Source organism: Caretta caretta, chromosome 3 (assembly GCF_965140235.1).
Source record: "Caretta caretta isolate rCarCar2 chromosome 3, rCarCar1.hap1, whole genome shotgun sequence".
NCBI classification, from domain to species: Eukaryota; Metazoa; Chordata; order Testudines; family Cheloniidae; genus Caretta; species Caretta caretta.
The window spans coordinates 72,895,986-72,922,746 of NC_134208.1; the positions used below are offsets into that span (position 1 = coordinate 72,895,986).

The 26,761-nt window shown below is 39.9% G+C and overlaps 1 long non-coding RNA gene across 2 annotated transcripts in view; it reads right to left on the reverse strand.

Annotated features, from left to right (window-relative positions):
- The window catches only part of LOC142071534 (uncharacterized), a 201,809-nt gene that overhangs the window by 138,331 nt on the left and 36,717 nt on the right, over positions 1-26,761 (reverse strand). For both annotated transcript variants that reach the window (XR_012667613.1, XR_012667614.1), the window contains exons 2-3: positions 24,799-24,939; positions 9,133-9,281 (exon numbers count right to left, since the gene is read on the reverse strand). This is a non-coding gene — a long non-coding RNA (uncharacterized LOC142071534). The remainder of the gene's footprint in view (positions 1-9,132; positions 9,282-24,798; positions 24,940-26,761) is intronic.

Here is a 26,761-nt window from a genome sequence, read left to right on the forward strand (position 1 = left end):
GAAATAAAATAGTTCAGATTGCACAAGAAAGATTAACTCTGCTCCTTTTTTGTGTATCAATAGCAATACATGACTTAATTCCACTCTAAGTTATACTGCTGTAAATGCATAATATTTCTACTGACCAGTGGAGTTTAGACACAGATTTCTTGGGAAGCATACTTCATTTTCCATGTAGAATTAATGTCTATATTTTTGTTAAGATTTCTAGAAAAATATATTTAAGGGGATGTAGAAAATTAAATAATTGTATTCCCTACTGAACTTATTTTCAAATTGTTCTGGGCAATGATTATAAAATTGTTACGCCTATCGTGTTTCTAAGTACTTTCTTTAAAATACTGCCTATTTCTTTAAATTTGCACAGTATTTTGTTGTTGCTATTAAGCTTAATAATAATAATAACTATTTATTTATTTCTTCATTTTATTAACCAGTTTAGGGACCTATTGTGCTAGGCACGCTGCAAACAACAGTAAATACTGTCTCTGCCCAAGATAAAAGAGATTTTTTTGTAGATGAAAGGTATAATAAAATATATTCCTAACTTCACAAGTGAAATTCAGCCCACTTGTTTCATTGAGTGACAAATAAATCAATCTCACAATATATACTTTCTGAGAAACAAGAGGACTCATCTTTTTATGCCAGTTACACCAGTGTAACTCTATTGGTTTCTATTGAGTTACTCCTAGGGTGAAATTCTGGCTCCATTTAAATTAATGGCTAAACTTCCATTAGTATCATTAGGACCAGGATTTTACCCCTGACTATACCATGTGAGATGAGACTCAGAATTTGCTCTGAAAATTTGACAAAACAAAACTGAACAGCTTCACTCAGGCCTAACTACAAGCAGAACTTTTCATTTATCTGAGCCATAAATTGTTATTCCAAATGTCAGTTCCCTAGAATGCTGCCATTTGAAGGAGCTGCCATGGCCTGTTTCAAAAAAATTGGCCTACTGAAAGCAGAACATGTGCATTGTGAGTGAACCCAGCATGTTCCTTGGTGAGAGATACAGTAATGAACTCCTGTTATCTTCCCACATGTGACATAAGGGAAAGCAAGAGGCCAAATTAAAGGCATCAGTGATCAAATCTATGGGGGAAAGAGACAGATCCTCAGCTGGAATGAACAGACTTCACCAGTTCAGGATCTGGCCCAAACTTTCACCAGTATTAAAACTGGTGGAAAAGATAATATTTTGATGGTTTGCGGAAAAGCAAAACATTTCTCATTTTCACCTCAGAATGTCTTGATAAGAAAAGTCAGTCTTTTCATTCAGAAAACTTATATTTTGTTGCAAAAAAAGGTCCCACCTCCCCTGTGAAATGCTGAAATATTCTGTTAGAAATGTCATGTTTTTATCTTGGCTAAATGCAAGAAAATTCAGTTTTGCTGAGAAGATGGATTTTTACCATTTTCCACAAAAGCAGATGTATCTGCTAGCTGCAGAAATGGTGATGCTTTTCTCCAGATCAGATTTGTTTAGCTTATTTAGTAGAATCCCTAATGGTCTGTTACCCCACCAATCCCCCCTTCCTTCCCCCTTTGTCGTGTTCATTACACTGTACAGAATTTCTGCTCCCATTTATAAAATGGCATTGCCATGCCATTTATTTGGAGGGCACGACTTTAGTGCCCTAACCTTAAGGTTTGAAATGTTTAGAGTTCCTGGAACCATAGTTTTGAATTTCAGAATTCCTCTGCTTATCCTTCTTAGGTGGCTGTTTGGGGCAGAGACTGTCTCTTTGTTTTATGTTTGTACAGTGCTTAGAACAATGGGGCCCCGGTTTCTAGGCGATAACTGCCATGCACGTAATAAATAGTAAATTATAGGAAGCTGAGCTCTAATGTGTATGGGTCTTCCAGACAAAACTTTAAAAAAATTATGTTCCCACAGAGCACTTCGGACATTAAAGATCTAAGGACACTTTTTGAAAGGGTAGGTCTTTACATCATGTCCTTGCAAATAAATCCTCTCCACCTACCCTATTGTGCTGTGCCCTGGCTGCCTCTCTCACTCTGCAAAGCAGGCATAGTGGCATGTATAGCCTGATCCGGCAAACTCTATTTACCAGGCATAATACTGTATTACAGGCATAGCCCTTTGGATACAAGGGGACTGCTCATGATAGTGCTTGCAGGGCCCTTAGTTTGGAAAACGCTTTGGGATTCTTTCGGATTAAAATTGCTCTATAAATGTAAGATATTATTTTCTTGCTCTGTAGCCATGGCAATCTCTTACAATAATACTTTGGGGCTCTTATTTTTTCTTTACAATGAATTTCAATCTATTTGTCACTTTCCTAATGCGTGACAGTGTCAGAGACTTTTATGACACTACATACTATATATAATTAATAATAATCTTCATTTAGAGCCGTGTCCTAAATACTTACGTTTAATAGTATTAAAAAAGGATTGAAAATTTAAAGTTTGGAAGCAACTTTCATTTGTAATTCTGACAAATAATTTTCCTGTTAGCAGTATTGCCAACTCTTATAGTATTATTATGAATCTCACAATATTTGGGGTTAATCTTAAATCCCCAGCTACCATAGTCCTGTGATGAAATTAAAATCTCATCTTTATTTTTTTTTAAAGGAAGTTTCTAGCCGGTGAGTTTGCAAAGGGAAAAATAAAAAAAAATGTATGCTAATAGCCAACCCCCTCCTTCCCTATCCCCCCCAAAAAAACCCAAGGCTAATAAAACTCAACTCCATATTTATAATTTTTTAAAAAGTTTTGGATGTTTAAAGAAATCTCATGGTGGAGGGGGGCGGCTTACCTAATTTTTGAATGTCTGGAGTTGTCTATTCTGTATCAAGTTACCCTAGAGAGAGTAAAATGGGGGAAAAGAAACACTTTCTCTTTTAAACTTCTACTCAGAGAAATTACCTGAATCTCATACTTTTTAATGCTTTGAAGTGACAAGGTTAATCAGACTTCAAGTGCTAACCTTTACCTTCCCAGAGATACAAACCTATGAAAAACTCAGGTTTGTTTGGGGCCCAAGAGCCATCTGTACTAGGAATGACTCCCATCCCTTTATTATTAGCTGTGCAGACAGACAAAGGATTTCTATCAAAGCCCGCAAAAATTAGCTAATCTGCTTTCAAGTTTTGGACTAAATCCCCCTGAGAGTCTATATCGCTTGAAAGTTTTTTTTAATAGTATGTTTAAAACTAATATATATATATAGTTTGAAAAGAACAAAGCACTTTTTAGTTATCTTTTAATGTGTTTGTTTAATTGATTTTTTTTTTCAAATAGTGTTTTTTTTTTTACTCGACAACAGCTGCTGTATTTTTAATAGAGTCTGCTAGGTATCTATGTTCCAGAAGAGTTTGAGTCTCAGGAGGTAGAGGAATGGAATCAGAAAGAGCATCGTGTCTCTTTTGTCACAATTCTGTTAGCAGACTCAAGTTAATGTGTGCCTGCCTCTTGGGCAAAAAAGGCTCTGCAACTTGTCCTTGTTTGAAATGAGACTATGCCACTGGCTTAATTTCATTAAAATCAGTCTGCTCAGCTGTGACAACAGGCATGTTTTTCTGTTGTGCAATATATACAATGAGTTATCACCATACGGCCCATACTTGGATGATGGGTTTTTAAATGTCAGGAAATAAATGAAAATATCAACAGTTTGGCAACAGGAAGATTTCTTTTTAATGTGAACCTGACTTTCTGAGAGTCTTTTAGTAAGTTTCTATCCAATACCTAATCAGTGTAGATTAATTTGAAATCTAATAATTAAAATACAACTCAGTATGCGTGTTTGTAGTGTGTATATTATGGAGATACGAGTAGCAGTGAACGCTTCTTTAAGGCTTTGGTGAGAGTTGCTCTTACAGCAGGATTAAATTCCCGCTCTTTCAAACTTTAACAACGTAATGTAGTCATTTGGCACTATACCTGTTTTTAGGACTGACTATAACAAATTTGTGACTATAATTGTCATAGGACAATTACATTTTCTAAATAGTTTTTTGTACTGATATATTTACTAACATTTGCCAAAGAAACATTTTAAAATGCTTCCTTTTTAAAAATCTTGCCCTGTTTTCTTCTGGATTCCTCAAGGTGCCTAACCTCAGGTCCTACAAACTCCAACTACACACACATATATTATTACAATATGGCAGACTTTGGAAAACACATTATTCCCCTTGTTCATCCTAATTACACTGAGTTTAGCTAAGCCTATCTGATGCTGCTCAAATCCATCACTTCTGTTTTTTAACTTTGTCAATCTGACTCCCTGACTAGAGGCAAAATGTCGATGAAACCAAAAGTTTTTGCTTCCATTCTTCAAAATTATTTTTTAATTTAAATTCTATGACTACCTCTACCCCTGATCTCTACAGCTCTCTGCATGTAGCCCTTGTGTGTCAGGCAGGGCAGCTGAGGGGGTGTGTCTAGAGCAGAGGTAGCACTGTGGAATAATATGGGGGGTAAGCAGGTCCAGCCCACAACATTTGGCACCTGAGGTGGGGAGCTCAAATGACGCCCCTATGCCCCCTCGCTTGGGCCAAAACTTTGAAACTCTGGGTCCTAGCGGTCCCCCCACAGTTTGGTACCTGAGGCAGCTGCCTCAGTTCGTCTCATGGTAAGGCCAGCACTGGGGTTAAGCAAGGATTTGTGTTGGCGGGGGGAAGGTGAGCAAGGACCTGGAGAGGCAGACAGAGAGCAGGGCTTGGTGGTGGTGTTGGGGAGACCATGACAGGCTAAGCAATGCTTTGGGAAAATAAAGGAATAGTAGCAATGTCTGTGGGAGAAGGAATGGATGGAGTGTAGGCTTAAGGTTAGAGGAGTAGATGTTCAGGGACCTTGATGTGGAAGGGGGCCCAGTGTGTTGGCATTGAGGCACTGGTCCTTTGGTCCTACTTCTGTTCCTGTTGAAGTCAATTCCAAAATTCCTATTGACTTCCATGAGAAGCCTTGAAGCATTACCATGACACTTTTGCCTCAGTGCATCAGGATGACACTGGAGGCTGTGGGGGATGGAAGGGAGGTTGTTGAGACCGAGAATGAAAACTGAAAAGTGTAGTTCAGGTTACCTAACATCTTAGTTCCTGGCTTCTATGTTTTGTATTGATGTGGTACACAGTCTAGTAACTCTACCTCACACTTAAATATATGCGTGTGTCCCAGCATGTACATGCGTGTATATATATATACACATATACACAAACTCACACATACACAGGGCATCAGGACTATACTGGAATGTAATAAAACCAGAATTTTCCATATTAATTGTTCATTTTGAAATCCAAAATAAATCCTTTGTAATCTTCCCTTAAATCAGCATCATTCTCACTCCATTTTAGTGAAGGTTAAATTCTGATAGACTTTCAATGTGTTTTAAAAAAAGATTAAAGCCTGACAATGAACACCATATGAAAGGTTTTCCTTCAAACAATATATTAGGTTCACTGATTCAGCTTAAAACATAAGCCCACATCATAAAGGTCATCACTGAAGTTGCTTTGTGCTGCTGCATCTCTAAATTTTATGTAAGTTGAATTTCATCCCATTTTCACACACACACATAACACCAGTTGAAGGTGAAACACCACCAAGGAAGGATATGACTCTATTCACTTCTGATCCAGACACTGACAATACCAGTTTTTTATAGGCAAGGAGTAACAATCATGAGTGAAAGGTAATTAGTTGAAGATATGCCAATATTCAAAAGTCTGTGAAGAAGGGCTGCAGGGTTGAGCCTTTAGTACCATAGAAAAAAATTGTCCTCTGAGCCAGGATATGCACATAGACATAGGCCAGTGGAAGAAAAGATGCAGTGTTTTCTCTACATGCTTCTCTCTCAAACACAGCTTCACTTGTTTGAACATCCTGTATAGATCCTGGATTCCTAGTTTCACTCATACCTACTGAGGGAAAGCCAAGTGGAGGACAGAGGGAAGTGATGAACCTTCGTGTGTGTGCGTGTGTGAGGGAAATCCATAGTGTAAATTGCTCTAGGTCTGGCTTCATGGGACATCCTGAGCTGGCAGGAATTCTGGAAATTGTGAGGAGAACCAAATAAATGTTAAAAATGGAATGGTTACAGAATTAGATTTAAAAACTAACAAACCAAATAACTCCAAAAAATACGAGCACAGTAACACCTGTTTATTTTATTTTATTTTATTTTATTTTATTTTAGAATAACAAATAGACTGTAGAATTGACTGCAAACTGAACAAATAATCTGCATTTGTTTTTGTTTTTTTCCTGGCTAATTCCAACCCCCTGAAGATGACTGCAACTCTCAACGCCTTCATAGCAAACTGTAAACTCAATTCTTTAATTTAGCCTTCTCACCGTAAGACAAAAACATCCATCCAAAATCTAGTCCTTGAAAGCTAAAAGGAAGAGGGACAAAGAACTATACATTAGTGCAGGGATCGGCAACCTTTGGCCCGCGGCCCACCAGGGTAAGCCCCCTGGTGGGCTGGGCCGGTTTGTTTACCTGCTGTGTCTGCAGGTTCTGCTGATCGCAGCTCCCACTGGCCACGGTTCGCCGCTCCAGGCCAATGAGGGCTGCGGAAAGCAGCACGGGCCAAGGTATATGCTGGCTGCCGCTTCCTGCAGCCCCCATTGGCCTGGAATGGTGAACTGCGGCCAGTGGGAGCTGCGATCGGCCAAACCTGTGAACATGGCAGGTAAACAAACTGGCCCGGCCCGCCAGAGGGCTTATCCTGGAGGTCGGCGGGCCAAAGGTTGCCGATCCCTGCATTAGTGCATATAAATTATAATTTTTGAAAGGGTATAGACAAGGGCATATACACTCCAGAGTAAGCTGAACTTAAATACTCTGTCAAAGTATCTGTATTCTGTGGCACTCTGGTAGAAATTCTGCAGTGGCTTCAGATAAATTTTAATATTGTTTTATTGTGTTAATTGGAACAAATAAATAACAACGACAATACAGTAGCTTTTTCTTATTTATTTTTGGAATTTGGGATAAGGAAGTTTTTTCCCAATGCTACTATATCTTTTTTTTAAGCTGGGACAAGCAGAATTGCACGCAATATTCAAGGTGTGCACATACCATGGATTTATATCGTGGCATTATGATATTCTCTGTTTTATTAGCTATCCCTTTTCTAATGGTCCCTAACATTCTATTAGCTTTTTAAACTGCTGCTGCAAACTGAGTGGATATTTTTAGAGAACTATCAACAATGACTACAAAATCTCTTTCTTGAGTGGTAACAGCTAATTTAGATGCCATCATTGTACAGAGAAATATAAGAAAGGCCATACTGGGTCAGACCAAAGGTCCATCTAGCCCAGGACCTGTCTTCCAACAGTGGCCAATGCCAGGTGCCCCAGAGGGAATGAACAAAACAGGTAATCATCAAGTGATCTATCCCCTGTTGCCCATTCCCAGCTTCTGGGAAATAGAGGCCAAGGACACCATCCCTGCCTATCTTGACTACTAGCCATTGATGGACCTATCCTCCATGAATCCATCTAGTTCTTTTTTGAACCCTGTTATAGTCTTGGTCTTCACAACATCCTCTGGCAAGGGGTTCCACAGGCTGACTGTGTGTTGTGTGAAAAAATACTTCCTTCTGTTTGTTTTCAATCTGCTACCTATTAATTTCATTTGGTGACCCCTAGTTACTGTGTTATGAGGAGTAAATAACACTTCCTTATTTACTTCCTCCACACCAGTCATGATTTTATAAACCTCTACCTTAGTTGTCTCTTTTCCAAGCTGAAGAGTCCCAGTTTTATTAATCTCTCCTCATATGGAAGCCATTCCATACCCCTAATAATTTTTGTTGCCCTTGTCTGAACCTTTTCCAATTCCAATATATCTTTTTGAGATGGGGCGACCACATCTGCCTGCACTATTCAAGATGTGGGCCTACTATCCATTTATATAGAGGATGGCTCCCCTTTCTCATACAACCCACAATAATCCAGGAAAAGGAGCAAGATGAATCTGAGAATCAGCCACCAGTTACATCTCCCTCATTCTCTGCCCATCTCAGCTCAAGTTAGAGAAACCAGTTGGCGGTCCCAACTTGTGCCAGCTGGTTATGGTCATGGAATTAATGCCATCTGGGGATACAGAAAAGCAACAACCACTCTGCTGCTCTGCTCCCCATACACACCTTTCATCAGGGGTTGTAAGGAGGGAGGCATAGGAACTTGCTAGACAAGCTCAACGGAATCTGTCTTGAAGTATTAACTGTGTCTCCTTGACCTTTTAGAAGTGTGTTCAGCCATCAGGCTGAAAAGATTGGACACTACTGATCTAGAACATTGGGGTCACTACCATAAATAAAATAATTTGCAACAGAAAAAAATATAAACAACAAATTTATCATTCTATAAAAAGGTATTTATAATTTGTAATATGTAATGCATATTTCATGTATGACATTTTTATACTATAAATTTTTAGATCCCAAGTTCTTCAGGACATGGCTTGTGTCTATGTTTTGCACAGCACCCAGTATAACGAAGCTGCAATCCTAATTGGAGCAGGACTTCTGGGCTCTAGCACAATAAAAATAAGATTATATTCATATAAATTGTGCTTTAACTATGTATGTGGAAGAAAATAGACAAACACAACAAATACTATTTAAAGAAAACAAGTGCAAAGGTTGTTTGGTCTGTTGTTTTTTAAAAAAAGCCCAGAAGTTTAAAAAATTCCAGGAAAACCCAATGATCACTTAGGAAATTTGATGTGTCTGAAGTCTGGACAAAGATTCAAATTTGTTTAGAAAGTGATGTAACGTTACAGGAACTATATTCAACAGTAATTTGATCTGTCAAAAGTAACAGTGCCCACAAATACGTAGGAGAAGTGCATAGTGAATCAATCACTCTCCTACATTTTTTACTTTGTTAGTGCAGAGCTTGAAAAGTTAATCAGGCATCTAAAGAACTATGAGACGAAAGCTTATGCTCAAATAAATTGGTTAGTCTCTAAGGTGCCACAAGTACTCCTTTTCTTTTTGCGAATACAGACTAACACGGCTGTTACCCTGAAACCTATGAGGCAAGCGTATCAGCGAGAAAAACATAAGCGACAAGGGGCGGGGGAGACCCCAACTTTGAAACAGACAGACACACACACATGCATGTACGCACCATTAGTGGGGAATAGGACTGGGAGTTCTAGCCAGCTAGTGTCCATTGATCCTGTTAATTTGCAAGGCCTCTTCTTAGCAAGGGAATAGATTATTTCTGAAATTCCACAAACCTCCAGCACCACAGGCTGTAAGGAGCTCCCTCGGATACTGTCAGGGTGAAAGAATGACTATGTTAGTTTCAGCTCCCCAACCTCCATTCTTTGTTTTGGTTCTTATTTCCAAGAAAAGATCCAGTCCCAACCCCAAGGCCACTTCTAACTTTCCCAAGCTGCAGAAAAGTCAAGCTGAATAGATCCTTAAAGGGCTTGTTTACAATTGGAAATTTACTGAAATACCTATATCAGAATAGTTATTTTGATATAAGCTCTGGTGTGAAGACTCTTGTTCCAGACTAAGAGTACTTTTTCCTGATTTAGCTTAATGCACTTCTAGAATAAAGATCCGCACATGGGGTTTATACCAAAGTAACTATTCCAGAATAGCTGTTTTGGTAAATTTCCAAAAGTAGACAAAACCTTAGTTTCACTACTACACACAAAGTTTTGAATAATAGCAGTTTAACTGACAAGTATTACACTTCCCACATGAATTTACATGACTTTTTTTCTAGCCCACTGTTAATAGCTATTGTTGGCTCTCAGTTACACAGTTTAAATATACAAGTCCCCAAATGGTAAGCAATATTTTGGCATGTAACTTATGAATACCGAAATCTTCAGTTTTAAAACTGAAATAGGCAGTTATGAAAAAAACTAAGTATAAAACATGAAAAAACTATATTAGTAATCTGATTTAATTTAAATGAGGGCTCAATGCTCTCATGATATGGGGAAAAAAATCTCATTCCACCACAGAAAGAGTGAATAGTTTCTTGGATGAACATTTTCTCTCCTGACACAGCCTTCATTACCTGATGCCTTATTAAAACAAACAAACCAAAAAACCCTCATTTGCCCCAAAAGAACCACGTTTACTGCATCTGGATTACGTTAAACCTCTTTCAGAGTATTAACCATTTACAGAGTTTAAGCAGTTTTCACAGGGCTGGGGATTGGTCATGCAGTTTGACAGGACCTACTTTTAAAGCACTTAATGTCATGTTCCTGTGAGTGTCATACCTAGTATAGTTACTTGTAACAGCCAAAATTACTGTCACTGAAAAAACTAAGCAAAAAAATTTGAGTTTTTTGCAGTTCAGAGAATTGTTTTGTTTTTTTGTACATTTAACAGCACTAGGTACATATCAAATGTCACTGTTTTATGTCAAGAGTCAGTTTCTCTATAGCAAAAAAGATGCTTAAAAAGATTATCAGAAAAAGATGTTTAAAATATATTTTAAATTTCATGATCTACTATTTAAAGAGTACCATTAAAACCTGGAAATTTTTAAAATTAGTCAATTTGAGGTTGACAGCATCTCCATAAAATCTACTGTCCTTGATTAATAGATATGCACAGTTATTATATTTGGATAAATGCCAGGCTGATAACTTATACTTCTGAACATAAACTGACCATCAACTTGGGTGAGAATCCCCACATAGAAAAGTTGTGTTCAGGTGACCAAATACATTATGAAGATCGACAGTGGGGCAAGAAGCATATGCTATTCTTCCTTTAAAGAGACAGGGCATGGACATATGATCGAGAGGTTTATTTCGATATAGCAAACCTATTTTTTCAAAAGACGAGTACATTCTTCTGTCTCTTCCTTCCAGAGATTCCAAATATTGAACTTCTCGTATGAAAACAGGCACAACAGAATAATGAGACTCATATGGTCACATTCTTTACATTCCGTCATTTGCTTTTATTTTTATAATTAACCCAAATCATGCCATACTATGTCCTACTGCAAGCACAACACCTAACATATCTGTTGTTGATACTTAAAAACACAGCATATTTGTGTAACTGACTCTGAACTTTACCCCCAAAATAATACAATCCCAATTAGATAATTCCTTTGACCACATGCTTACAGATGAAAACTGCAAAATACGGCTCATGTTTTTGCTCGTAGGTTATCTAAAAATACTCACTTTGTGCTTTGTTGTAACCCTAAAATATGTGCAATATGGATTTTAGATTATTATATGTAACTCACAAATTGCACATTTTTTAAAATTTAAAAATGTTATAAGTGCTCCTTCTATGGCTACTATTTGAGTGATACCTTCTTATGAGATCAGGATTTATGTCATCTATAAACAGCAAAATCTCAGGATGGATATCCAACACAAAGAAAGATGTGATTGAGAACAGAGAAGCATTAGCATAGTAAGGAATGGATTCACAGAATACAGCAGTACTTGAACTAAGAAACAGTACCCTGCAATAGGAAGAACTGAAATCTATATTCATGGAAGGAGAGACATCATAAAAAGGCATCATAAACAAGGCTCAGACTACAATTCCTCAGAAAGTATAACAAAGAACATTTTAACGCAGGACGACTCAACAATCTGGAGGTTAAAAAAAAAATTCTTTCAAACAAAACAAAGAAAAGGCACTAAATATGAGCATATCGAATCAGCTGGCATTTGCAGAGGAAGCATGAACAATAATTTAAAAAGAATAAAGAAAAAGTGGAATGAGCTAATACTAGCCAGACTGATTACAGGGAATAAGAAGTGTTTAAAAATATACCTGAGAGAAGAGTTGTGTTAGCAACTAGACTACTAATAAGGTAGAGGAAATAAATCATAAATTAATTCTTTTAAACTAAGTCCTGGTCTACACTTTAGGGTTAGGTCGAATTTAGCTGCATTAGGTCGATTTAAAAATGAGTGCGTCCACACAACCAACCCCGTTCCGTCGACCTAAAGGGCTCTTAAAATGGACTTCTGTACTTCTCTCCAGCGAGGGGATTAGTGCTAAAATCGACCTTGCTCGGTCGAATTTGTGGTAGTGCGGACACAAATCGATGGTATTGGCCTCTGGGAGCTATCCCAGAGTACTCCATTGTGACAGCTCTGGACAGCACTTTGTACTCCGATGCACTAGCCAGGTACACAGGAAAAGCCCCGGAACTTTTGAATTTCATTTCCTGTTTGGACAGCATGGCAAACTCAGCAGCACTCAGCAGCACAGGTGACCATGCAGTCCCCCCAGAATCGTAGAGCGTAGAATGTTTCTACGCTCCCCCTATTATCTCCGTCCCTGAGGTTATCGCAGATTAGAAGGCGAAAAAAACGCACTTGCGATGACATGTTTTCTGAGCTCATGCAGTCATGCCGGAGTCATAGGGTACAGCTTAATGCATGGAGGCATTAAGTGAGCATGAAGAGTGGAGGCAAGACGCAATGCTGAGGCTAATGGGGGAGCAAACAGACATGATGAAGCATCTGTTGGAGCTGCAGGAAAGCCAACAAGAATACAGACCCCCGGTGCATCCACTGTATAACCGCCTGCCCTCCTTCCCAAGTTCCATATCCACCTCACCCAGACACCCAAGAACGTGTGGTGGGACGGGGAGGTGGGGGGGGGGGAAGGGAGGCTCCAGGCACCCAGCCACTCCACTCCAGAGGATGGCCCAAGCAACAGAAGGCTGTCATTCAAACAGTTTGATTTTTAGTTTGGCTACAATAAGCAATGTGGCCTTGTCCTTCCTTCCTCCCCCACCCCACCCAGGCTGCGTTGTCCGTTATCTCTTTTTTTTTTTTAATTAATAAAGAAAGAATGGATGGTTTCAAAACAATAGTTACTTTATTTCGAAGGGGGGAGTGTGGTTGGCTTACAGGGAATTAAAATCAACAAAGGAGGCGGGTTTGCATCAAAGAGAAACCACCGAAGCCTGGCTAGTCATGAAACTGGTTTTCAAAGTCTCTCTGATGTGCAGCGCGCCTTGCTGTGCTTTTCTAATCACCCTAGTGTCTGGCTGCTCAAAATCGGATGCCAGGCGATTTGCCTCAACCTCCCACCCTGCCATAAGCATCTCCCCTTTACTCTCACAGATATTATGGAGCACACAGCAAGCAGCAATAACAATGGGAATGTTGGTTGCGCTGAGGTCTGACCAACAGCACCAGCAAGCTTTTAAATGTCCAAAGGCACATTCTACCACCATTCTACACTTGCTCAGCCTACAGTTGAACTGCTCCTTACTACTGTCCAGGCTTCATAAGCCATAGGAGCAAGGGGTAGGCTGGGGTAGGTGTGACCATGCGGTGCTGCAGTGTGGGAGAGCAGCCTGAGGCCTCCAGTTTGCAGAAGAGCATGACAGCAGAGTTGCAGCGGCAGCGGTGGATGAGGACGGTTAGCAGTCCTACTGCACCGTCTGCTGTGAAGGCACCCAGGAGCTGCTGCGGTGAAATAATGCCAGCTACTGCAGGTGCTTCTGTGTCGAAAGCTTGGAGGTCCTCGTAGGGCAAGGTACCTTGGCCAAGGCAAAAGAGCAAGAGCCCTGCAGCTGTTACATGTGTCAACCACAGAAGTGCTATGGGATGTTACAGCGCCGACCAGACTGGAATGTACGGCTGGAAGAAGTCTTCACCAGCAACAAAGGACAGGGATATGATGCACCTAAAATCTAAAAAGGCCCGCACATTTCCCAGAGTACTACCCTTGATAACAGAACATCAATGATTGCATTGGCTACTTGGATCACAGTAGACTTGCCCACAACAGCAGCGGTGATGGTGAACTGAGCAGGCTCCATGCTTGCCGCGCCTGCATGGGTAACCCAGGAAAAAAGGCGTGAAACAATTGTCTGCCATTGCTTTCACGGATGGAGGGGTGACTGAAGACATGTACCCAAAACCACCCACAACAATGTTTTTGCCCCATCAGGCATTGGGAGCTTAACCCAGAATTCCAATGGGCAGCGGAGACTGCCGGAACCATGGGATAGCTACCCACAGTGCACCTCTCTGTAAGTCAATGCTAGCCACAGTAGTGAGGATGCACTCCACTGACTTAATGCGCTTAAGGTGGATATACGCAATTGACTGTATAAAATCGAATTCTAAAAATCAACTTCTATAAAATCGACCTATTTCGTAAATAAAGAGATGGACAATAAGAAAATAGACCTCACAGAAATAATTGGTTACAAAAAGAGCTCAGGCAAGAGCTGCAAACCCTGCACTGCCTGGCACACAACTTCATTCCCATGGAATGAAGCGTCAGATTTTAACTGAGATAAAGAGAATGGGGCAGAAAGGTGGGCTACTGCACAGGAAAGCTGAGTGAATAAATACTAACAACCTCAATTGGGAAGCAGATATGTGTGAATTTGATAATAAAAAGGAGTATCTAATTTTTCAGACTGGCACACCCTTAAAAAAATTGCTATTTTAAAAGTGCAGTTAAGTGAATTAAATGAAAATCATTTTAGAAGATATACACACTAGAATACCTGGACTTTGAAGACCACTCAGAAGCTTCAGCTAATGTTCAGTTTTGCCACTCACCTTCTGAATAGGGTAAGCTACCAAGAGTATATAAACACCTGTGCTTTATATGCTGTATTAGATTTCAATTCTTTTGTGGATTAAATTCAAGGTACTCATTTCTTGACAAAACCTTAAGCTGAATAAAATCCAGTTATCTTTGTAGCCAGCTATCTCCTATGCATGAGTATGTCATCTGTTTTTACCAGAATGCTTTGTCTGGTCCAAAGATGATGTGCACAGAAGGTAACATTGTCAACTGCAGGGTGTCACCTCTAAAAGTAGGTGCTATTGAATATGTAACCCTTCTGCCAGTCAGAGTTGGCAGCAAGAAGGGCCAGGTTCCATATCTAGGGGTTCCTTTTCAACAATACAACACAAAGCTAGCTTATGCCCCCACCAGCAACCTGGGTCAATTACACACCACCCCCTGGGTGCCTCTAGGAGGCAATACTTCCTCTCTCGCAAGCACAGTGTCTGAGTGTAGCAAAATCTTCTAATGAAAGGAGGCAAATAACTCAGGATTAATTTGGGAAAACACTGCAACTAGAGACCTGCTGTAGGGCGAGGTGTGGAGTCCCAGTGGTGCTTACCTGGGGAGGCTCCCAGGAAGCATCTGGCAGGTTCCTCTGAATCCTAGGATAGGGTTGGGTCAGGTCAGGTCGGGTCGGGTGGGTGGGGTCGGGGGGCGGAAGGCTCTCTGCCCGCTGCCAGCACCTGCAAGCCCTGCCCCTGCAGCTCTGATTGGGCAGGAGGGAGCCGGTGCAGCATGCGGAGACCCCCTCCGCCTCTGTGCCCAGGGGCTGCCCACATTGCAGGCTCCTGCCAGCGGGCGGGCACATGCGCCGCTGGGAGCTGCCCCAGGAAGCACCACAATGCCAGCCCTGGGACTTTGGCGGTGATGGTGAATGGTCTGTCCCTGATACAGGACAAAGGGCGTCCCGACCGATGTGCGGTCAGGATGCGGGACAAATGGATTAAGATCAGGACTGTCCTAATAATATTGGGATGTCTGGTCACCCTAGTGAAGGACCCTGTGTGTTTCTTTATACCACCAGATATTCCCCAACCATCCTTTGCCTTTAGTCATAACTAGAAAGTCTTCTGGTATTTGTTTTCTCCTGTGTATTTCCTCTCTTGTAGATTTCACAATATTTTCTTTTTCCTTTGACTCACTATGCAAATAGGCCTCCATTGTGAGGCAGACAATACACACATATAGGGAGATAAGTATCTACTGCTTCTTGCCTGAAAGGAACATGTCCAAAGCATGTCACCTACTGTTGACCTGCCTTAACACCAAGGCCTTAAGAGCACAATTTTTAGTATAGATACATAACTTCTTGAATATTATCCACATATACATTTTGCAATGATTGTGATGACCAGTGGGCTACTGGCTTTTCATAGGGACCCCATATGACACCCTTTGGTGATCTATTATACAAATAAATGACCTAGGTGGTCCCTGTAAAACCTATGCACCCTGGTGCTCTCTTCCAGGTGTCACCAAAGGGCCCCTGGGTCACATTAATGTCTAGATCTCTTTTTGTAGATAGATGAAGCTTAAGGATGAAGTCAATGAGAGTTTTACTATTCACTTCAGTGGAGCCAGAATTTCATCTCACGTGTCTGTGTTGTTTCGTCAACTGCCTTTGACACCATTGTTCATAAGCTGTTGATGTGATGAAGGAACCTAGCAGAGGTAGATGAGGCTGCTCTTGAATAGCTCCATTATTTTGGTCCCAGAAGGTAGTTGTAGACAATTACTCATTTCTTCAAGGGATATCTCTATTATGTCACTCTGCATTTATGCTTTGAATGGGGCTGTGCTCTGTAGCAGCCTTTTCATCATACTGTATGGTGCACAAAATAACTCAAGGACTCTACTTGACATTCACTTCTTGTCTCTCATGCATGCCACATCTTGAGCCAGATCCTCAGACTGTGTAAATGAGCATAGTGGCACTGATGTCAATGAAGCTATGCCCATTTACACCAGCTGAGGGCCTGGCCATTTGTATATAAATTACTTTATTTCACTCTGTTTATTTGGTATACACAGCAGAAGATGCTATGTATCTGTATCTAAGTTTGTATCTAAGTTTGTAAGGAAAAGTTGGATATTTTATTGTATTAATTGGAAAAAAGTGCATAAATTTGTTATTAAAGATTGTATTCTAAAGTGCACAATGAATAAAGGGGCAGAGTTAAGGTTATGAGTACAACCTGATCTTTGCAATTTCCTAAAATGATGGTGTTTTGACGCTTTATTTTATTGACAAAACTGAAAGCAGAAATTCACATAAAATTGATTACAGGAATACACATCACATACTGGAATTCAGGCCATGATTGTTTGTAATTAATTTAATCAGTTTAGTAATATAATTAAATAATGTCTACATGTTAGGAAGATAAACTATATATTTCTTTCTACATAGTAGAAGAACTATCCCAAACGTCATCTGCCAGGAGAAAATCAATAAAAAGACCAGAGCCCAGATACTTGGCTATAACACTGAAAGCACAATAAGGAATCGATGAACGGTAATTGTTCTGTCAAAACACAGAATTTTGTGTGTGTGTGTACAATGGTGGAAACTGCGGAAAAGATCTGTTTAAAGTATGAACACATCTCTTAAAAGCTTTCCCACTTACCATTGCAGAAAACATAAATTATATACTTTGCAACCAGCTGTGATGGTAGTACAGGCAGCTGCTCCCAATTTGCTGGATAGTGCCATTGTACATATCGTTTGCTTCCAAAATGACTTGCAATTTCCAAATGTGCATCTTCGCACTTTGTGGCATTTCAAGAATTTGAAAAGTTGTAGCCATTTAGCAGGACCAATTCTACAAGATCGTTACTGTTGTAGAGGTGATTTGCATTTTTTCTGTCTTACAGTAGTCTACTTAATACCAGTCTGGGAACACTAAAAAGAAGTTTAAAAAAATTAATGCTTTACAATGATTTCTGGAAATAGTTTAGCTGTCACTTCCTTTAGGTAGGATCCATATGCCTTCATGTGAATATCCCCTCCATTTCAGGCAACTTTCCTGGCCATGTGTGTATTTACTCAGTAGGTGCAGAAGCAGTGCCTTTTTTAATTATAGTCACTAATAGGAAGAGCTACCTGAAACCGAATGGCTCCAGGGTGATTGGAAATGGTAACTTATAAGAGAAAGCTTGATCTTACAAAAGCATAAAATGCAAAAGGTGAGGATAAGAAATGAGAGAAGAGACAACAGAGATAAAGGGAGAAAACAAAAAGGAGAGAGATGAAAAAGGAGAAAATGTAGAAGAGAAAAGATGAGTACGTGTCTAGAAGGAAGTTGTTTAAGGGAAAGTAAAAAAAAGAATTTCCTAAACTACACAAAGTTTCCAGCAAGTTAAATCATGGACTTTCTATGACTGTTCAGTGAGACAGAATCTTATGAGATTCTATCCTCTATTACAGCATCCTTTTGCAAATCGGTTCTTGACTAGAAAAATGAAAGAATGTGAGGGCCTGATATTACACAGCTTACAGCAGCTAGTAGCCCTGCAGCAGTGCTACAGAGATGTACGGCTGATGCTGTACAAAAGCATGTTTCTGATGAACATTCTTGATATGGACTGGAAAAGCAACTTGATATATATCCAGCTGATAAGTTACTTTAGCTCCAGACAACTAGGGGCCTGATGTCACAATCAGGAATGAAGTCAAAGAGACAAATCCTACAGTCAAAATTACAGCTTGTAAGTAGAGCTGGGTGAAATTTTTCAGCTGCAGCTTTTTTCAGGGAAAAATACAGATTCAGTGACACCAAAACATTTTGTGAATTCATGTCCATTTAAATTAATTGTTTTGGCTAAAAAAAATCCTTTAAAAAATCTGAAAAATTCAAAACACTTTGTTTTGACATTTTCAAAACCAAACACTTTATTTGTTCACACTGAGAGATCTTTTTGTTTCAAAATTTCCTTTGATTCTATTGAAAACTACAATAAAAATATTTTAAAATCTCAAAATCTTGAAAAAACATTTGGATTTTATTGAAACAAAACATTTCATTTGAGTAGAAACTAGTTTTAATTTTTATTCTTTGATTCACTGATTTTTTTTAAAATGTATTTTCTGTTTTTCCTGAAACAAAATATGTTTTCAGACTGAAAAAGCCATTATTCACACAGCTGTATATGTAAGCATTACCTACAGCTAGGGTTGCCAACTTTCCAGTTTCTTAACATTGGACAGTACAGCCCCCCCTGGCTCACTTGCTCCCCCTCTTCCTCTCTCCCCCCAGCACTCACTTGTCACCTGCAGAGCTGGGCTGGGAGCTGAAGCAGAGCCTGTCCATAAGATGCAGGTAGGAGTCGGCTCTGATTGAGAAGGGGCTGGCGCGAATTGATGACCTGGCATCCGCAGTCCCCAAGCACTGGGCTAGGCTGGTGGTGGCGTTTGCAGGCGGTGGTCATGGGGTGGGAGGGCAGGGGATGTTGTCAGTCAGTCTGGGCGAGCCGGGCCGGGCTGGAGGAAATGCCCTTCCCTCCCTGTGCTGTGTGTGCAAACTGGAGGCCAGGCTCCACAAGGAGTCGCATGCCCTGGCTTTAAGGGCGCTGCTGGGCTGGGTTGGGCTGGGCTGAGCCCTTATCTGAGTGTGAAACGGAGGGAGGCAACGTAGAAGCTGGTGCTGCAGTCACCTCTGCCCCAGGCAGAAGTGGCCACCCCGCATGGGATCCCTGGTTAGGGTTCCGGCTCTGGTGCCAGTCACACATGTGTCATAGCCCCTGGACCCGCTTCCCATGGAGATGGGGTGTTTCTGCAGTGGATGGGGGGAAGGGAAGATCCAGGGAGCAGAGAAGAAGGTGGAAAATAGGAAGTAATCCAAACCCAATCCCATGGTATTGACACTGACTTGGGTCACAGCCATGCTGCCCCCAGCTCTCTGCAAGTGCCCAGGTGCGGTCACTCATGCTGCGATGGGCACTGCCTTGGCCCCCCTGTTCTGGTGCCCCTGTGGGCAGTAACCAAACTTTTGGTGTCTGGTCAGTACTTCTGACAGGACACTGTACACGTCCTCTTTTGACCTAACTTTCCATTCAAAAACCGGACACCTGGCAACCATACTTACAGAAGGGGGTGAAGAAATGTAGCGGACACTCCTGGAAACATTGTATTCAGTCAATCTCAGAGGCAACGAAGAAAACAGAGTCAACATTGATGTCCCTGTCCTGACTGAGTTCCGCTGGTTATTGCTCCACCCTTATTCTCCCCTTCCCCATTCACCTTAGAAAGGCTGGGATTGAAATTAGTCCCTGTCCAGCATAGTGTGTGTGTGTGTGTGTGTGTGCTTGCCTTTTCTCTCTCTCTGGAACATCTATACAAGGCTACTCACAAGCTAGACCTCAACTACTAATGCAATCCTTACTCGAACCAAACTCCCACTGATTTCATCAGGATTGAAGCACATTGCAGAGTATTACCTCACCAATGTCCCATACTAGTCTGTAGACAGAGGATTTTAGGATGAGTTTTAAAAAGATCCTAAGTGGCTTGAGAACATAAGTTGCACTCACTTTCAATGAGACTTGAGCTGCTAAGTCATTCATCATTTTTCAAAATTCCACTCTTGGGGTATTTCTGCACTGCAATCGTAGAATGACTGAGCAGTGAAGCCATGCCAACATGGCAGTGCGGGCTCACCACCTGAGTAATTACTCAGAGTTCGGGGCAGGCCTGGCATGAAAGTCCACATTACAATGACTTCACTGCCTGCATGGAAGTGCACATTGCCATGGCTTCACTGCTTCAATGTTCAGGCTATCTACATTAAAGCTGGCTCAGGTATGTCTACATGAGCTGCAATCACGCCATACGCAGTATCGACATACGCTTAGTCTCCAGTATTTTCAGTGCAGCCTATTTCACAAACACTAAATGTATTTACAAAAAATATAAACTCTACAACAGAAATAAGTGTTAAATGTTGCTGTTAGGACAGACAGAAGAATGAAAAAATGGCAACTTAAAAGAAAGTTTGCCCAGTTTTAGTCTGAGGGCCATATGCAGCCTTCCAGCCTTTCCAAGATGGGACAGTCCAGTATTCAGCATTTCTATAGATATTTTAAAATGTATGTGTTGTAGCAAAGGTATCTGTACAAATAATATGCCAGTGCTACATATTTGCTCCCTGTCAATGATTTGCATACCAGATTTGTTCAGTCCTCAAGTCAAACCAAGATTGTTCTAACTGCTGTACACTTAGGCTTTTTTTTTTTTCAATTCTAGATATCTCCTCTCTGCTTCATGCATCATCCCCAACAATAAAAAAAATCTGAAAGAAATACTTAGTAATTTTGTTGATGATTCATGTGGTAGAATAGAATACTGTAGTTTTTTTCTGCTAGGCTAGAAAGGCTGTTGATAAAAACACAACCATAAAAATGATTTCCTACTTCTGCAAAGAGATGTACAAATGTCTACTAAAATGCCAGAAATATTGGCATCGAAGCAAAATTGGTGAAAACTAAAACAAATGTCAACTTCTCTATGAGTACAAACATTGTAAAGAGTGTCGGTGATTAAAAATATGGGAGTGCTACCATTGCGATGACACAAAACTTACATTCTTTCTTTTTGTGATCATTAAAGATTCTATGTATAATACTTTTCACAAGATTAGATAGTACAGAAGTCTTGGCTGTATTCTATTTTGGGTTATTGTATTCTATCTACCTAAATTCCACTTGTTGATGGATATAGTCTTCTTCTTTTTTTCCCTATGTTAACCTGCTGTGTAGAGATAACTTGTATTATTAAACTGTCACCATGTTCCACCCATGAAGGGGCAACATTTAAATGGTTTGTTAGTGGCTCCTGTCTATATATCTGATTCTCCATTATCTTGCAGATTATTTAGTCATTTACATTAGTGCAAAGTGAAAACACAGTGTGTACAAAATACTACCATTCTGATTTGGTAGTATTCTAAACACAACCTCTTTGCACAGGTTGAAATTATAAGAGGCAAGTCAGTGGAAAATCAAGCCAATAGATTGTAAAGTACCTCACAGTGCCAGATGCTATACAAATTAAAGATATAATTAGTGCAGTGCATGGTGATGTTATACCTTTGTTTTCTATGCACCTCTTCAGTTTCTAAGAGGCTGCCAACCGCTGAAAGCAGCTGCGATTTTGTGCTCAGTTTAGATGCAGACTGTTGGAGAGAAGACATTCTCAGTGCTGTCTCCTGGAGGTTTCACTGTTTTTATTTCTTATTGTGCTTAATGACATCTAATCTTAATCAAAAGTAAAAGTCATTCATTCTGAGTGTACCTGCCTTCTTTATGTGTATGGAAACCACAAAAAGTAATAGTTTTCTAAAGAAACTTCTTTCTTGCTGAATGCTAACAGTGAAATTGATTAGTCCTTTAAATACCCAATTTATCAGCTGATGCTCCAAGATCGTTTGCATAATACTTTGAAGTGCTGCCTCCCATAAATGTCAAAAAGAATTAAGGAAAGAATAAAAAACACTAGATTCATAGATATATTTGAAAACTAATTGTGAAGAAAATGCCAATGTTCTTTTATGACTGACCTAATTATCAGGGGGTGAGACGAAAGATGACAAGACATAGAAAGGTATATCTGACAAGTCAGTGTCACAGACCATTGCTTCATTGCTTAGCTAAGCAAAAGCCCATTTTGATGGTGCAGTAAACATTAGCAGCTCTTTAAAAAATTCCAAAGTACAAGGAAGGTTCTGGTAATTGATATCATACATTCATTTGTTCAGCTTCAGTCTTCAGATACTCTTTGTAAAAGGTAGATTATTCTGGCAATTAAAGGTACAAGTACTGTAGTTTGAATACAGAAACAAAAATGAACCTTCACATTGGTGTGCAAGGTGTTTGAGATGGGAGTTCTGTTGGAACTACATAACAGCTGTGTTAGATTGGTGAAGCTGAAAAATTATATTCAGTAGAAAATGTTTACAATTTAGAAATTATGGATAATTGCATTTTTGCAGCATTTTTATTTGTTTGTTTTGTGCCAACAACTAACATTCCTTATGCTCCTTCTTTCCTAAGTCCTAACTTAGACTTCTGGTCCATGAGCAAAGACACCCAAATACTTCCTACAAAGACTTCCACCTAAAACTGTGCCAGACATGTCCATCTTGAGTTGCCCATATGACTTCTACTGACTGCCCAACACTTGTGCCCTCTACCATTAGTAAAAATATATTTTTTTCTGTGGATAAACCATCTCGCCCTGTCCATGAATCTCTTAAGGTGTCCCCTGGCAGTTCTACATATTTACTGAGGGCAATTCCTTCTTGCACAAGAGAAGGAATTCTGGGTCACTTGGCATTGGCCACTGTTGGAAGACAGGGTACTGAGCTAGATGGACCTTTGGTCTGACCCAGTATGGCCATTCTTATGTTCTTATGTTCAAAAGCAGCAGCCACAATAGCATGCCAGCAAGGATCACTATGCATTGCTCTTTCCTACCTCTAATACCAAACTCTACCAACCCTAACTCTTCCAAGTCAGTGAGGGCTCACTGCCATAGCCATGTTTTTGTTTTGTGGCCTATAAATTATGTGGAATGAACTGTTTGCTCAGCCCTGCTATTAATGGTACTGTCACTTATAATATTCAGTTCACAGGAACCATTGGTAAATGGACTAGACAGACTTTGCCCTTTGGACAGCACAAATATCTAATGGCATCACAAGATATCTTGGTCCCTAACTTGCAATGGATAGGAGCACTGTGGATGTACATAAATGTATGATACATATCCACATGTATATATGTCAGGCTGCACCTGATTTCTAAGATTATAATAGGGTAGGAGTTTTGGACATTGGAAATGAAATCCTGGCCCCACTGAAGTCAATATAAGTTTTGCCATTGGTATCAATCTGTGCAGGCCAACATTGAATGCTTTTGAAAAATCCCACCAATATTGTATGAGGAAAAAAAAATTCTGCTGCCCCTAACTTTTAAAATAGAACAGCTAACAGCAGGCTAATTGCAAAAAGATTTAAGAGTAAGAAAAAAAAATTACCAGTGGTTATTAGAATTTGTCACACAAAAAGAAAAAAAATCTACCATATTTCTAGCAAGCAAACTACATTTCCATATTTCTTTAGGTTGATGTGTTATATTTAAATTAACTTCTCCAGCTAATGGTTGGTTCTCTAAGAAATGTACCAGCTGCTGAAGCTGGCAGAATTTTTACAATGTATGCCTGAAATTCAAAAATAATTTGTTTTTGTGAATTATCTAGAGTATGACAGTTTGTCTACAAATATGTCACTCTTTGTTTACCTCACTGTGTGTTAATTGGATTAGCCCCTTATTCCAATGAAAGGAACTGAATCAGCCTTTATGGATGCCCTGCTGTTTGGCCTACCTCTGCAGTCTCCTCCCAAAAAATTCCTATTGCTACTAAGAACAGCAGGGAGTGCAAAGCCACCCACTGGGCAATAGTGTGGGCTTAGCAAGACTAGGCTAGCTAGCAAATTAAGAGAACTGGGTTTTTATAGAGAAGCTGGTTAGCTGCATGCACAGAGCTAGATCTCTTCTGTACAACAGTATGATTAAGTCTAGGAGGAGCCTTAATAGATCGCCAATTGCTAGAAGCCTTTTAGAGTCAAGTGTTGGGGTGAACGATTTTGGAGTTTTGCTTGTTGTTGGTTTGGTTTGGTTTAGTTTGAAGTCAGCTTCCTCCTCTCCAAACAGCTGATGCTTGCATTAAGCTAAGATCAAATAAAAAGCTTATTCAGCATTTCAGAGAGACCCAGGAGGGGGGAAAATAGTATCAGAGGCTAAGCTTTCTTATGCCTCCTTTGTATGTGTCAGTTTACATTATCCTGTGTGATGTATCATTTTTCCCAGTGCACTTAATATTATAATGAGAGGGGGATTGTTATTATAGAAATATAGAAAGGCACAGGAATAGATTTGCATGAAACCACACCTTTGACCTGAACTTTTGAACCCTATAGCTGTGAAATAGGCTATTTATACAGTCCCTGGATTATTTGGATAGATTCTTATATTGCTCTTTTTTGGGGGGAGGGAGAAATGATACATGTTTCTTTTTATCAGCTGCAACAGCAGCACTAGTGTTCTGATAACTGCATAACTACTGGTATATATGAAATGTTTCTTTCAGTATGTTGGTACAGTATGGAAGTGATAAAACCAAAAGAAATATTCTTCAGTATGATGAGAAGGGATACATTTTACTGGGAGAAAAGGGTCTTACTCTCTCTCATAGGCAGCATATCCTTTGACGTTTCCATTTATGACTACTATCTGACATCTGATGAGGAGCTTAAGGTAAGGAGCTGAGCTGATTCATCCCCAGAGTAGGTCCATCCTCTACACACTGATTGTGGCAGGTATCCTGTGGGGAAAAAACAGTATGTGATCATGTAGACTATGTCATAATGCATAGCATCTCTTGTGATAAATTCTATACATTTCCAGAAGGCTTTAGACAGCATACACAGACCCAGTCTCAGGGAAATTATGGCATATTGTGAAATATCAGCAAAAAAATATTAGAATCATCAAGGATCTAAAAGGTAATGCTGAATGTACAGTCAGAGATAGTGATATCAGCCAATGGTTTGCAGTGACAACTGGAGTAAGACAAGGGTGTATTAAGTCTCCACTATGGTTTGCACGGATCTTTGACCATGTCATGAGGAAAGTAACCACAGAAGGCAACTAAGGAATTTTAGGGACAAATGATAAAGTTGGATGACCTCATTTTTGCTGATGACATTGTTCTGCTGAGTTTGACACATCACTTAATGGAAGAAAAGACAGAACTTTTGGCAGACACAGCAAAACAAGTCAATTTGTTCATCAAGGGGAAGACAAAATATATGGCTATCCATGCCCCAAAAGCAACCATCACAGTGGACAGGGACACAACAAAAGAAGTATGTCATTTTTTCCAAGCTAGGGAGTGAGATGTGAAATTATGGTGACACCATGCTGGATGTCAAGCAACAAATACCAAAAGCAGCAAATAACTTTCATAAGCTTGAAAAGATTTGGAAAAGTACATAAGAATGGCCATACTGGGTCAGACCAAAGATCCATCCAGCCCAGTATCTTGTCTACCAACTGTGGGCAATGCCAGGTGCCCCAGAGAGAGTGAACCTAACAGGTAATGATCACGTGATCTCTCTCCTTCCGTCCATCTCCACCCTCTGACAAACAGAGGCTAGGGACACCATTCCTTACCCATCCTGACTCATAGCCATTAATGGACTTAACCTCCATGAATTTATCTAGTTCTCTTTTAAACCCTGTTATAGTCCTAGCCTTCACAACCTTCTCAGGCAAGGAGTTCCACAAGTTGACTGTGCACTGTGTGAAGAAGAACTTCCTTTTATTTGTTTTAAACCTGCTGCCCATTAATTTCATTTGGTGGATCCTAGTTCTTATATTATGGGAACAAGTAAATAACTTTTCCTTATTCACTTTCTCCACACCACTCATGATTTTAAGTAGCATGATTGGCACTGTTACAAAAATACACTTTTTAACACAGAAATCTTGTCTGTTCTCTTTAATGGAGCAGTGTCATGGAAATCTGCAACAGAAATTAATAACTAGATCACATAATTCCAAAGTAAATGCCTGTGGAAGATCTTCAGAGTCCATTGGAAAGAGTTTCTTGCAACATCAGCAATTCTAAGTAAAGCAAACAAACCTAAAACATCAAGCATGGTAAGAAGAAGATGATGGCCATATTTAGGAAACACTTTATGTCACTGATGCAACTTCCACATCACGTGATAATATGGGCATGACCTGAGAAGAGAAAAAGAGGACAACCTAGAGAAACATTATGCAAAACAATAGAGAAAAAAAAAGCCAAATCCAGCATGACACTTGAAAGCCTGAACAAACCAGCACAACTCCAACATAAATGGTGGAAAGTGGTGGACACACTATACATCTGAGGATACAGGAGAAAGCGAGCAAGCAAGCAAATGCACAAGGTGGGTGATTTGCACCTTAATAATGCTCTTTTAACATAGCTTTTTGCATGTAACTGTAAAAGTATGAAATATAGATATAAGGTAAACATTTCAAATGCACCTAGTATAACTCGACTTCCTAAGTGGCAACATCACTTCGATTGAAAATGAAATTTAGGCTCCAGTATCATTCATGTGCTTTTCAAAATGTTTCCCATGTACTCTCCT